The sequence below is a fragment of the Fukomys damarensis genome, unplaced genomic scaffold, assembly GCF_012274545.1.
Source record: "Fukomys damarensis isolate Sample0158 unplaced genomic scaffold, DMR_v1.0_HiC HiC_scaffold_36, whole genome shotgun sequence".
Taxonomy (NCBI): domain Eukaryota; kingdom Metazoa; phylum Chordata; class Mammalia; order Rodentia; family Bathyergidae; genus Fukomys; species Fukomys damarensis.
This window is the reverse complement of record NW_022900948.1, coordinates 44,457,735-44,462,962: the sequence shown is the minus strand read 5'-3', so window position 1 is coordinate 44,462,962 and position 5,228 is coordinate 44,457,735. Positions and strand designations below refer to the sequence as shown.

General features: G+C 61.0%; 1 long non-coding RNA gene across 2 annotated transcripts; it reads right to left on the bottom strand.

Annotated features, from left to right (window-relative positions):
• Positions 1 to 619: 619 nt before the first annotated feature.
• Positions 620 to 5,222, bottom strand: LOC104864423. 2 transcript variants are annotated; one of them, XR_780885.3, is made up of 4 exons: positions 4,056 to 5,222; positions 3,135 to 3,271; positions 2,701 to 2,973; positions 620 to 1,887 (listed from the first exon to the last, which is right to left on the bottom strand). It is a non-coding gene; the product is annotated as an uncharacterized LOC104864423 (long non-coding RNA). The 2 variants fall into 2 exon arrangements; XR_780884.3 differs by having other exon boundaries at positions 621 to 1,887; positions 4,154 to 5,222.
• Positions 5,223 to 5,228: the final 6 nt, after the last annotated feature.

Genomic DNA, 5,228 nt, shown 5'->3' with positions numbered 1-5,228 from the left:
GCTGATGAACCGAAGTGGAGAAGCAGGGGCAGGCAGCACCTTTAAGGCCGGGCCAGGGTCGGCGAGCTCTGCCTTGGGGCCTGGGGAACCCCCGCCCCCATTCCCTGAGGGGCCCACACTCACAGGGCAGAGGCCCCACTCCCTCGCCATCCGTGCCAACTCCTGACCCCTTCAAGCTCTGACGTTGCAGGGTGAGGCCTCCCCGGCCCTGTCCCTGCAGCGCGTGTCGCACACGAGTCCAGCCTGTGCCCGATACCCGCGAGTGCGGGGCAGGCAGCGGCCGCACAGGCTCCCTGTACCACGACCCTGTGCCAGAGTAAGAAAAACAAAGGAGGGCCGGGCGCGTCGCCTGGTGCGAAGGCCCCGGGCTCAGTTCCCAGCCCCCACATCACCGTCCCAGTGGCCCCCCTGGCGCCTCCACCAGTGAGCCAGGGCGTCCTCACCCCAGATGGGAGGACAGCGGGTCCGCACCAGCCCCGGGGATGCCCGTGTGTCTGGCGGGGCGGAGGCTGAGAAGTCCCGACTTCCCGTCCCTTCCCGTGGAACGGACGCGTGCCCTCGTCCACGCCGCGCTGCCCCCCTCTCCCCGCCTCTCCCGTGGCTCCTCTCCGTGTCCCCATCTCCCCTTCCCGTCCGATGGCTGGGAGCCCCGTTCCCGCTGGACGCTGCTCTCCCAGGGCCCCACCGGATTCCCGTTCGCAGCCGGGAGGGGAAGAATCGAAGCCTGCATATTGGTTCCAGATGTGGCCGCTCTCGCAGCCTCCCTGCGATTTAATTAAATTCCCCCAGACAGCCAGGAGTGTTCTCAATGATCAAGTTTCCCGGCTCCCTCCTCCGGCAGCACTGGCCGCTGTCTCCCTGACGGATGGCCTGCGGGTCCTCCCTAACCCCGCACAGCCAGCCCAGGCAACACGGGGGACCCCACCCCCAGGGCACGGCGCCCCCCAAGGACATGGTGCCCAGGGGCCCCCTCCCTGAGCTCCGTCCCTGAGCTGGCCTGTGGGGACAGAGGGCCTCCAGGATGGGGGAGTCTCTTCCCAGCCAGGGTGGCGGGCTCGGACCTTCCTGGCACCCCCAACCCCCAGCAGAACAACTGAGGCTCTTCCAGGGGCAGGGCTGGGCCCGAGGCAAAGGCAGGAGGCTCCCATCAGAGGGTAAGCCCCCCTCCCCGTTTCCTGGGCTGCTAGACTCCCCTGCACCCTTCTTGGGCTGAGTGAGTCCCCACACTAGCCCCGTCTCGGGATGAGGTGGCCTGGGGTCCACGCGAAGCCTTCAGTGTGAACCATGGGCTTGGGGGTGGCACAGGACGAGGGTCCCTGGCTCAGCCCCTAAGTGGCTCTCAGAGGCAGCTGGGACGGGGTGCCGGGTTATGGCCGGTAGGCGGGTGGGGAGGCAGAGACAGGACAGCTCCTGGGAGCAGAGTCCTGGGTTGTCACCTCCAGACATCAGGTGAGGAGGCCAAACTGCATGAGGGACAGGAAAGTCCGTGCGGGCCTGGCCACTGGCCTGCTACCCAGCTCCTGCTGCAGTTCCTAGTACCTGTTTCCAGTTTGAGTTCACAGGTTAGGCCTCTGGGAAACCACAAATCGGGACACAGTCCCTCCAGCTTGTAGCCAAACAGGGCCAAGCAAGCTGGCCCTGCAGGCAGTGACCTCTAGTCCTGAAGTCAGAGGTCAGAGGTCAAGGGTCAGGGGTATGGGGAAGGGAGGGGCCACAGCAGCGCAGACAGAAGAGTGCAGGAAGTGGTGGCCCCAGGACAGTGGTTCAGACGGTTCCAGAGCCCCTTCTGTGCCTGGGTGCCCCAGACCTGCCCAGGGTGACCCTGGAGGCTGCCACCAGGAGCAGACAGAAGTGGTCTGTGCCTTCCCAATACCTCATGTGAGAAGCCTGCCAAACCAGAAGAAAGGAAAGAAATAAAGGGGGGGGCTTTTCAGTTCTGGGATTGAACCCAGGACCTTGCTATTGGGGTACATCTGTGGCCCTTTAAAAAATAAAGAGGGCCCAGGGATTTAGCTCAGTGGTTCTGCTGCCTGCCTTGCAAGCGCAAGGACCCAAGTTCATTCCCTGGTACAAAATAATAGTAATAATAATAAAAATATTAATAATAATAATAAATAATATAACATCTTTTTTGAGACAAGTGTTCACTAAGTTGCCCAGGCTGAGCTTGAACTTGTGATCTTTCTGCCTCAGCCTCCCCAGTAGCTGGGGTGAGACAGGCGCCTCCACAGCCAGCTTGGAGGGCTTTCTGAGGCACGGGCCTGGCTGCAGACCATCCACGTGGGGGACGTGGGCACCAAGAGGGAATGGAGCAGGCACAGGCACGAGTGAGCAAGTAACTGTGCGTGTGTGCGCGTGTGCAGGACTGCGTGGCCATGAGCAGGTTCTATCCCCTGGGGGCGTGTGGCCCTGTGTGGGTTTATAAATCAGCGAGAGTGTGAGTGTGCCTGTGTGTGCAAGAGACAGAGACAGTGAGGCAGCCCGGGGGGCCGGGATGGGGCCAGGGTGATCCCTTGGAGCAGGAGCTCCCATGTGAACCCCTCTCTCTAAGGCTCTCCTGGCCATGACACAGGGGCCCTGGAATGACTAATGCCGGGAGTGTCATGAAGAATTCAGACTGATTTGTGTTGAGCTCCTATCTAACCCAAGGAACCCCAGACAGACAGCCCAGGGCAGGTGCAGGAGCCCTCTGTGAATCACCTGCTGGGGGAACGGCATCAGCGGTTGGAGAGGGAGGGCGAGGAGGGCCGTGGATGCTCCTCATGTTCTCGCCCTGCAGCTCAAGGGTAGGAGGAGTGCCAGGGCCCTGGCGGGGCTTCAGGCCTCAGGTAAGATGCACTGGCACTGGTAGCGTCACCTTTCCACCGCCAGCACGTAGCACCTGACGTGTACAGCTTTAAGGAGGAGGGGTCCATTGTGGCTTCGTGGTTTCGGAGGGCTCAGTCCAAGGCAGGAACAGCATGGCAGAAGGACCTGGCAGAGGAGAGCTGCTCAGCTCATGGCGGCTGGGAAGTGGGGAGAGAGGAGGAGAAAAGAGGAGGAGCCAGAGAGGAAGGGGTGGGGCCAGGGTGTGTCCTCCCAAGCCACCTCCCCAGGGACCTCACCGCGCCCCACTCCCTCATCCCCCCCTTCACCTCTGAGCTCGCCGATGTGTGGGCTCCTGATCAGCCACCTTTCCAGGCCCCTCTTCGGAACATGCAGCCCTGGGGCTCAAGCCTTCATTACATGAGTCTTTGGGGGACCCTTCATCTTGAAGCCCTAAAACCACTCACTGGAGGAAAGGTAGAAGATACGTGGAAACAGAAAGAAGATTAAAGCTCCTGGGTACTGGAAATAACAGCCCAGAGCACCTCAGCCTGGGACTTTCAAGAGTGGAACCTGGCCATTCACACACACACACACACACACACACACACACACACCCCAAATGCAATTGCACTGTGCCCCTGTTCTGTAATTTACTTTGTTGAATGACTAGGGTCTTGCATACAGCAAGTCTTATCTGTTAGCTGTTGTCATTGCCCATCTCTCTTGTGGTTTTTTTTTTTTGACATTTTTTTGGTTTTTTGTCCTTTGTGACCCTCCCGTGCATGTCCTTAGCCTGTGCCGTGATGGGGCTTTGGCTTTCTGTGAACTGTGGACAGCACTCTTATGCACGAGGGCTGTGCCTCCCCTGCACACGGACTAGGACAGAGCCCCCCCCCCGGGCCTGGGCGCTGGGTGTTTGTCCCCAGGAGCCCTACCCGACTGAGAAACCCCGGACTTGGGTGACACGGAGGTCGAGACCCGCCCAGGGAGTGGGGCACTGGCAAGAGAAGAGAGGTCAGGGCTGAGATGGGTTGGAGTGACAGCGTTAGCGGGAGGCAGATGGAGGAAACCAGGTCGTCTCTGCTCATGCGGGGCAGGGCGGGGCACCCTCATGACAGCAGCCTGGGGACAGTGGGCAGCGCCCCAGGGTGGTACCCCAGTCCTGTGGGGGGGCAAGCAAAGTCAGCCCCCCACCGCTCCCGCCCAACCCAGGGGCCCAATCCAATGTGCCAAACAGTCACACAGACCAGGTGAAGTCTCTTCTCTGCTGTGCAACGTTCCAGAAGCACCCAACCCTTTCTGGTCCTGTTCCCTTGCTCCTGAGATGGGATGGAGTGTCACCTACTTGGCAGGCTTCGCTGGACTGGAATCTGAGGGTCTGGCCTTCAGCAGAGGGCCTGGCTGTCAGAGCACCGTGAACGCAGCGAACTGGGTCCTCCTGGGCCCAGGCCTCCGTTGGCAGAGCCCATGAAGGACACGGGAAGCTCTTCCTTCTCTGTATCCAACACCTCAGACCAGAGGGCTCCAGCCTGCAGTCGGCAGTGTAATGGCCTTAAATGTCCCCTGATCTCCAAACACAAGTTCAAGTCTGAGCCTGGACCCCTGGACAGTGACCACATTAGGAGCAGAACTCTTGCAAGCACGACCAAGTTAAGAGGAGGCCAGGCTGAGCCTGCGGACTCCCGGTGCAGCGATCGGTGTCACTCAAAGAGGAAGATGCGATTCAGACAGAGACCCAGACAGAAGTGTGCTCACCGGTAGGAGGAGGAGGGGCCGAGGGACCCCTGCTGCCCCAGCCCAGGGTCTAGGACTCCGGCAGTGCAGGAGTGAAACTGTTTCCGCAGGGAACATGGGCCTTGAATCTAAGCATGCGTGGCCCAAGCTGGCCCAGCCCTAATGAGACTTGACCAGGCCGTTCCCCGTCCCACTCTTTTGGGGGCTTCGACAACTTGTCACCCGATGGAACAACCGTGTTAACTGTAACAGTAGGGTCCTGGCTTCAGGACCCCAGGGCTGGCCCTGGGGGCACTTTGATGGCCTTTCCTTGGGAAGTCGTTTTGTTCGCGGCAGAGGATCCTGCTCTGCCCCTTATTTAATTTTTATAATGAGACAAATCGGGTTGAATCCAGAAGTCAGACCTTGGCTGTGGGAATGGAGGTCCCCGAGGCCCAAGCGAGCGGCCCAAGAAAAGATGCCCCGGTCCCACACGGGGCCTTGCTGCTGCGCTCCACGGCCCAACACCCACGGTGCTCTGGACCCAGGATCTCGGGCGGGCGGGATCGTAACCACGCCAGTGTGTGCTCGCGCGTGCTGCCCGGGCACCGAGGCGGCTGCTCCTGCCCTGGGCCGGGAAAGCGGTCCCGCGTGGGAGGTGGGCAGTGTTACCCTCTCTGTGGGCGGAGCTCAGACGGCGCCCGGCG